Here is an 8,572-nt window from a genome sequence, read left to right as displayed (position 1 = left end):
ATTAAAGTACAGCTTAAAAGAAACCCACCGGCCAGTCACCAGCAGGGTACACTGCAGGGCAGAAGGCGGGACTGGAGAAGGCCAGGAGTCTGTCACCGACAGAAGCCCTGCCAGCCAGTGAGAGCCTGGACATAACTGGCTCAAGGTAGCAGGGGGGTGCAGCGCTTTATCATGGAAGAAGAAACAGAAGAGAGCCTCAGACGGAGGCAGAGAAGGCGGAAGGAGGTGGCAGTCAGAGATAGCCGGTGGGGGTCTGAGATCAGACATTGAAACGAAAATGTCCAATAAGCATTTGGGATATGGTTCAAGAGCTCGGGTAGGTACATGTATGTGTATATTATATATTTTTACCAAACTAAGAATCTGGGAAGAATGGAAAGTTCAAGGTATTTAAAAAACTTTGAGCCAGGCCTCTTAAACCCACACTGCAAGAAAACAACTAGATTTCCAGAGCATTTCTGCATAGAGGTAAATAATAAAGTACATGAGTATATTAATAGCAATTTTATCTGCATAGGATTTCTATTTTCCTTTATCTGTTTCTGAAATTTCCACTTTTCTGACAAGCCTTTTTTTCCATTTTATCCAGCATTTTAGGTGTTTCAGTTGGGAGGGTCATTCAGCATGTCTAGTCTGGACAATCACTTTTAATAAGAAAAAAAGGTACTTGTCTATGTGCACATTGCCAAGGTTTCTTTTTCTCAATTATCAATGCTCCTAAAATTGCAGGGTTTAATTTTTCCTTTGATCTTTTTAATGTTTTCTTAACACCTATTTGGATGTTGTCTACACATAATGTTTTCAGAGATGTTCCTAACTTAGGGAATCTTAGTATTTACTCATTATTTGCAACACATTTAAAATCAGTTATAAAAGAAACCAATGAAAAGTTAAAAAACATTCCGAAAAATAAAGTTTTTTTTTTATGATTACCTCACATTGGCTAAGAAAAGAATAACCTTCCAAGAGAAGATGCCCAACCTAAATTCAGCTGTGCCCATCCCGGGGAATAACTGGGCCTCTGCTCCTCCAACAGCCCTGAGTGATGACACTGATATTCCCCTGAAATATCCATCAAGCTAATCCATCTGCAGATAAGGCTGTGATGCTGGAAAATTAACCCTGCCATTCACCTGCCTTTCAGAACAACTTACCGCAGAGCTAAAGTCATTCTTCTTTTCTAAAACTCAGTAATTATGTTAAGGATTTAACGATTTTTTATATTTTTGCTAGGCAACAATGATGATAACGTCTCACATTTACATGGGGCTTACTCTGTGGTAAGATGAGGAAACCGAGTCCAAGACAATTAAATAACCTAAGATGATGTAACTTGTTGTCAAGAAATTAAAAGCCTGTTACTAAATTCTGAATCACTGGGAGGCATTTCACTAAGAAATTAACATGTAGAAAAGTGTTGTAAATCTTAGAATATCAGAAAAATTCCTTGGAGATGGAGATTTTTATGTCATGACTTTGTTTTCTTCCTCTTCAAACCCTTTTAAACACACCCGGTGTCCGTAGCCTCTCCCTGTTAGTACCCGCAGGACAAGTTGTGAGCACCTTCCACACAAGAGCCCTTCAGGTATTTGAAAACAGCGAAACTGGTGAGCTCTCTCTTCCGAGGACAAACAGCCCCTCCGCGGACCTGTTCCCCACGCACACCTCCCCCTCCGCCTGGCCGCTCTGGGTGGACCTCCCACGATGTCTACATCTTCTCCTGAACTCGGCGCTCTGCAGAAGCAAACACAACACTCCAAATGAAGTTCAGTCAAGACCGTTTAGTGCCGCCGAGTGGCTTCCGACCCCTCACGCCTCTGTGGACAGCAGAGGGAATCCTGCCCCGTCTTTTTGCTGGTACTTGAAATACCGGTGGCACAGCTTTCAGCATCACACAGCCACCAACCAGGGTATGACAACGGACAGACGAGTGGTGTGGTTCCCTGACGGGAAACCAGCCCAGACGGCTGTGGTGAGAGGACCAGATCTTAACCACCAGCCACCGGGGCTGCCTAATCAAATCTGAGGGAGAGAAAAACCGTCTGCCCCGTTTTTGATACTCTCTCTTATTTTTCAAATCAAAGTCCCATTCTGATTCATCGCTGATGCTGTGACCACCCTCAAGTCTTTCTCACGGGTACTGAGGCCAAGCCGCAGGGCCCACTCCATGCTTGTGAGTTTGTTTCCTTTTACAGGTGGTGTTAGAAAACATTAAAGTCCTTTAACTCACTGTCGGAGTGGCCCAGACACGGCAAGAGAAAACACAGGGAACAAAACTCTACGCAAAATTCCCTGGAGAAAACATAATGCAGTTGTCGACCCTGAAGCCTTGGTGTCCATCCCGAAGATTTCAGGAAGTTGACGCGATTGTTTTAATAGCAAAAGGATACTTCCAAATGATTCTTTTGTCTTCACAGAGGATTTCTAAAGTCATCATGGGGTAGGTACCCTTGGAACACTTACAAAACCAAGCCATATTCTCTAGAAATGTGTCCTCTATTACAAAGGCTGGTTTTCATTTGATCGGGGTGGAGGGGTAGCTGGCATTTTCGTCATTTCATCAGGAGGGAAAACTCACACTGCATCCGACATGAGAACACGGATCTGGCAGGACGAATAGAAGAACGGAAGTTTCTCCAGGCGGGAGCCAAAGCTTTGCGATCTCACACGGCAGCTGAAACGTGGAGCGAGTGGGCAGAAGGAAGCCCATGAGACTGTGATGCAGCAGTGTTGCTCAATGCAGAGAGGGAGGACGGTCCAAGTCGAAACAGAGGCCACAAGTGAAAACAAGCACCACTCTCTATTTAAAGAGAAATTCACCTTTTAATCTCATAACCAACTACATGATACATTGTTATTTATAATTAACAAGGTATGTTTGAATTCACTGTTAGAGCACCCCCTCTTATACCTCAGTTCTAAGAATTCATGACATCAAATTTCATTGTGTGTAGATAATGCTTCAGTTAACTTACAGAGTAAGGAGGAGGGGAGGGACCAAACGCAGGGGAGAAAAATAACAGTTGTCAACATGGTAGAGTTACAGAATCGAGAGCTGGGGAAGGATTGGGAGCAGGAAGAATAGAGGATAATTTACAAAAGAGGTGGAGTAATTCACAGAAAACCGCTGGAGAATAGAAGAGTCAAGGTACAGTGGCTAAAAACTCCTGTTTCCTGGAAGAATTTCTAAGACACAGATATTTCCCATGTTTAATATTGGCTTAATATGAAATTAAGAAATGCTTTACTTCCGGGAATCTGGCAGAGCCGCCTCATCAAGAAGAGGGACTTCTCACCCTCCAGAGCACATTGGAGCATCTGGAGAACTTTAAAAACCTTTACATTTTTTTCACTTGATTTATTTTCGAGTTGATTTTCTTTTTTCACTTTGCAAGTGAAATTAGAAAAGAAAAGCAGCAACGCTTTCTTTTCAGTTTAAAGCTTAACTCAGCAGGGAGCCATTCCCAGCCGTGGGGAGGACTACCTCTCCAGTTTCATCAAAATTTTCTGGAGGGCTTGGACTTCAAGAATTCTTCCCTTGTAACTTCTTTATAATTTTCATTATGAATTTTTATGATGTCAGAAGGAAAGCCTCCTTCAGTGTTTCTAGACTGAACCAGCACTTTGATTCCTTATTTGATGATGTCCCCTCTGAGAAAGACACTAATTTCACGATCTATATGGCTGAACAGAGTCTCAAGTTCAAGTTTCCCACCACTCTCGACAGACTGTGGGAAAAAGAAAAATACTGATTAAAATGCTGAAGTGAAATTACTGGTTGCTGGGAAAAGCATAACTTTCAGAAAAAAACAAGATGCTTTGCATGAAAATATTCCTGCTAAAAATATAATTTCAGAAAAAAATGTATCTTTGTTGCCACCTGGCCGATGATCTAGAATTCATATTAAGAGTTTTTTCTAAACCACTGAAGTCTAATTATCAGTTATCTATTTTCAATTCTAAGATACAGATAAAATTATTTTTAGAATATTCCCACTTTCAAGAGGGACCAAAAAAACCAGCCATTCTATTTTCTTATAAAATGTATTTTTTAACTGTTGCCAATCTTTTTCTTTTTTCTGCTTTATCTCCCCAAGCCCCCCCCCCCGCCACCCCGTACATAGTTGTATATCTTAGTTGTGGGTCCTTCTAGTTGTGATAAAATACATTTTTTTAATTTCTCCTTTTTATACTTGTGAATCAGTCCCTCCACGTGTGAAACGAAGGAATTTCTGATTCGTTGATACTGAATGTTAACGAAATGTTAAAAATAAATACGTTTCAACACCATAGGACAATAAAAAGGGGAACTGATTTAGAATTGGAACATAAAAATAGCAAAAAATTTCAGCCTAATGAATAAATGTGAAACACATAATTGCTTTCTGAATCACTAAGTTTTGCCATCAAATAGTCCACCCTTCACTTCTCGCTACAGACTGGTAGCTTGTGCATCCCCAGCGGCCTTTCAGAAGTGAGCGGGTTTGGTTAATTTAGTTCAGTGGAGGGTCTTTTTACCCAGCAAGGACGGCTCCCTCTTCTCACGGACATTCTCGTGACATCTCTCAGCTTTGGCCATTTCTCCATTACCCCTGATTATTATTCTCTAAACTCAAGCATCCTTCCTTCAAACATTGCATCTTCCATGAGAACTTTCCAACCGTCAAGCTCAGGTTTTGTCTCTCTCGATCTGAGTAGAATCACAAAACCACAGCCAAGGAGAAAGGAAAGTGGAAAAGAAGCTCCCCTGGTGATAGATGGGTTCCTCCTTTATGCTCACCATGACACTCAGATTTAACGGCAGCACAAGTGTCATCTGGGGGCTAGTACCTTTTGGAGAGGGAAAAGGGAATTGTGTTTCTCGTATGTTGAGCAGGTGCAGGTACTTCCCCCAGGTCTTGGTGAGTCCACACACCCATCCACTAGATGCCAGCCCCTCACAGGGTGTCTTTCTGTTATGCCTGACTGAGCACTCCTTTACCCACTAGGAGGACGCCGCAATTTGTCACAGGAAAGAAAGGGTCAATATACCCTAAATCATCATCATGGGCAAACTTTCTCAAAAGTCAATTGGTCACTGTAAGATTGTACCATATAGCACATCAGTTACCTAGAAATGCATATTACGGCATAAGCATGTCTTGACAGCATACTTAGAATCAGGCTTCCCGGTCTCCCCATAAGGATTTGTTTTTCTATCTCAAAAGTGAATAGAAAAACATCTGCTTTAAAATCCTTCCAGACCAAAATAATGTCTGTCCCGCTCCAATAGTGGCTCCAATCAAAAGCAGAAGCAGAAGCAAAAGCTTGGGATGCATGAACCATTTCTGCTCTAGGAATCCAATTCATGTCCTGAATCTTATACCCGAGGAAGCGGTGTACTCAGTCCTTTTCACTTCTAACATTAAACTCAGGTTTTGTTGTTTGGTCCTCAACTTTTTAAAATTTGGCCGCCACATCTCCTTACCCCATCGAGCTCATCTGCCTCCTAAGTTGCCAGCAGCTCACAGAGCCCATCATGTTTTCTCACATAGGGGTCTTTGCACTTGTAGAACACTGCCGTTTACCTAGAGCACCTCACCCCTCCTTCACACTAGGCTAAAGCCTACAATTTCTTCAAAATCAGCTTAAATATCCACCCTATGGGAAATGTGCATTTCCACCCCCAAGCTTCCAGGTGCACTGAAGATCTGGTAGATGGAAATAGAGTAACACGGAGAAAGCACGTGGCTGCTTTGTGGGTCTCTTTACCTCGGTCTCTCCCAGGTCACTGAGCTCCGCGAGGGCAGGATGGTGAACAGCAATAAAGTGAGCAAACGTCAAAGTGAAACTAGGAGAAAAGAAACATGTGGCGTCAAGATCTCAGGACGGTTATGAAATCGAACCTTCTTTTACAAAATACCCCAGCAGAAAATGATTCAGGAAGATGTCTGGTTTATAGTGAAATGACTGGAATCTATACTACCAACAAGGCTTTGAAGATGTGGGATGTGTAGGAAATCTCCAAAAACCTATTATCTTACTTCCTAGGCAAGCTCCCGAAGATGGCAACGGGAGGAAAAGCAGAGACAGCTTTGATCACATCGACATCTGAAATTTTATTACTGATCTGAAATACACGAAACAGACCTTCAGAAAAGATGGTGGCATGGCACCAGCTATCCCGAGTCCTTCCTGGAAACTCAGGCAAATCACAAAGGTAAAACAAGAACAGGGGAAATCCTGCATTGGAATTCACACGGGTCAATTCCAGTGGCAGCTAATGAGCTACTCTAGTTAACTTAGGCCAAAAGATGTTTTTTGCATGATTTCAGATAGCTATCAGAATCATTAGAAAACTGAGTAAACACACTCCAAGTTGTTCTCAGCAATGACTGAGAACCACAACAGAGAACCGAGGTATGAAGGAAATGGTAGCTCTGTCATTAGGAATCCACCTGCAAAATGTGGAAGCTGCCACCCCATAATCAGGAAGCCACCACAAAATTAGACACCCCAGGATGGCATTCACCATCAGAAGCCAGAAGAGTAGCCCACACCTCACTTCTTCCTTCCAAACCTCATGTGGGTGCATCTGAACGTAAACCTGAGTCACACTGGAATCCTAGCTGAGGGAGTCCAGGAAACGTCATGCCTGGTGTTTCGGCTCTTGCGTACAGAAAGGCACATGAGAAATAGTGAAAACAGGCACTGAGCATCAGTCCACCAGGTCATCCACAAGCACACGGGCACCCCTTCAACAAGGCAGGGCAGAAGCCCCCAGGAACGCTGTTAGACGTGATGGAGTGAGATGAGCTTTCAGGGCTCATAGGAACATACTTGTGATCCCTTTCCCCAAGGTAGGTAATGAGACAGGAGAGAACTGAGGAAAGCCTCGGGGAAAACATAAACGCCTCTAGATGAGAGGGGACGGGCTAGAGCAGAGGTTGCACCACCAGCTTGGCATCCTGTCACCAGCACACGCACAGGCTGTGCCACCTCACCTGGAGAGGGATCCTGGCCACACCAGGCAAAGTCTGCGACGGAATGTCTTCTGATCTGGCTTCTCATTAGGGGGGCAGTTTTCCCCACTTGAGGTATGCTTTCCTGTGTAGAAGAGAATTCCACCTTTCTACCAACAAGGCAGGGCTGGCCCTACTGGCATTGGAGACCTGGAGTAAAGGAAATATGGCCCTAGGACAGCAGTTTCAAACAACCTAACTGTAGAGACCATGTTCTCCTAAGGACACGTTTACTCCCCCCCAGTCCCCTTAGGCTGACAAATGACTGACAATTTAACTGAATTCATTCAGAGGAACGCCTTAAGTTCTAAAAGGAAGAGGCCAAGGATAGCCATGTAAATACTCACCATTTGGGGGAAATAGGAGGCGACCACAGATCTGCTCCAGTTTGTGAACACATAGGGAGAAGCATGCAAACTAGCGGAAAAAAAAAAAAAAAAAAAAAAGGAAGAGTCAGTTGCCATTGGCATCATCCCCAGGGAAATTAAAGAAAATTAATGAGACCAGAGATGGGGACAGAATACACAAGACCAAAGACCAAAGATGAAAAGATCACTAACATTAAGGGGAAAAAAATAAGAAAACAAATAATGGAATAGCGGCATTTTTAAATTTTTTTATTTATGTTTTTTGGTGAGGAAGGTTGACCCTGAGCTAACCTGTTGTCAATCTTCCTCTTTTTCCTCGAAGAAGAGTGGCCCTGAGCTAACATCTGTGCCCATCTTCCTCCATTTTGTATGTGAGATGTTACCACAGCATGGCTGATGAGTGGGGTAGGTCCATGCCCGGTATCCAAACCCGTGAACCCTGGGCTGCTGAAGCGGAACGTGCTGAACTTAACCTCTATGCCACAGGGCCAGCCCCTGGAATAGTGGCATTTTAAATGGCATGAGAAGCAGCAAAGATCAGATTCAACTAAGGAAAATAAACTGAAGAGAATCTTTCAGAATTAGATTAAAAAGATAACAGCGAATGAAGTAGACAAAAAATATGAACAACAGACCAGATATCTAATATATGAATAACAGATATTCATTTACTAAGTGTTTTTGAACATCTTTGTGCTTGGCCTAAAACAAAATATAGTATGTACAAAGATATTAGGAGAAGACTTTCCTAAACTTAGAAACCCTCAGGCAGCTAACGGGGCTCATGGTATGCTAAGAAAAATAGCGAAAACTAACAAACGCTTTGTTAGATCATGGTGAAATATTGGGGGTGGGAGCAGAGGAGGAAAAAGAAATGAGTCTGGTCCTGAGCTCTTTAATGAGCATACTGGATGACAGAAAACAATGGGGCATTTTGTATGGAAATCTCGGAAAAACTGTAAGCCAAGAATTCTGTACTGAAACGAGTTATTCACGTGTGAAGGCAAAAACGTTCTCAGCTATTATTTCCTCGAATTTTTGCACACCACTCTTGCAATCTTCCTAATAAAATGCACTTGAGGAAATATTTCAGTCAACCAATCAACACAGCAAGATACAGATTTCAAAAACAGGTAAGCTGTGACATAAGAGCCTGTCAGTCAGGAAGCAAATCACAGAATACTTCCAAAACTAGCTCTAAAA

The 8,572-nt window shown here is 42.8% G+C and overlaps 1 long non-coding RNA gene across 1 annotated transcript; it reads right to left on the bottom strand.

Annotated features, from left to right (window-relative positions):
* Nucleotides 1–531: 531 nt before the first annotated feature.
* Nucleotides 532–7,086, bottom strand: LOC139081859 (uncharacterized). Its single transcript, XR_011537307.1, has 3 exons — nucleotides 6,984–7,086; nucleotides 5,752–5,830; nucleotides 532–2,800 (listed from the first exon to the last, which is right to left on the bottom strand). It is a non-coding gene; the product is annotated as an uncharacterized lncRNA (long non-coding RNA).
* Nucleotides 7,087–8,572: the final 1,486 nt, after the last annotated feature.

The sequence above is a fragment of the Equus przewalskii genome, chromosome 2 (genome assembly GCF_037783145.1).
Source record: "Equus przewalskii isolate Varuska chromosome 2, EquPr2, whole genome shotgun sequence".
Lineage (NCBI taxonomy): Eukaryota > Metazoa > Chordata > Mammalia > Perissodactyla > Equidae > Equus > Equus przewalskii.
This window is presented reverse-complemented; position numbering and strand designations above follow the sequence as displayed.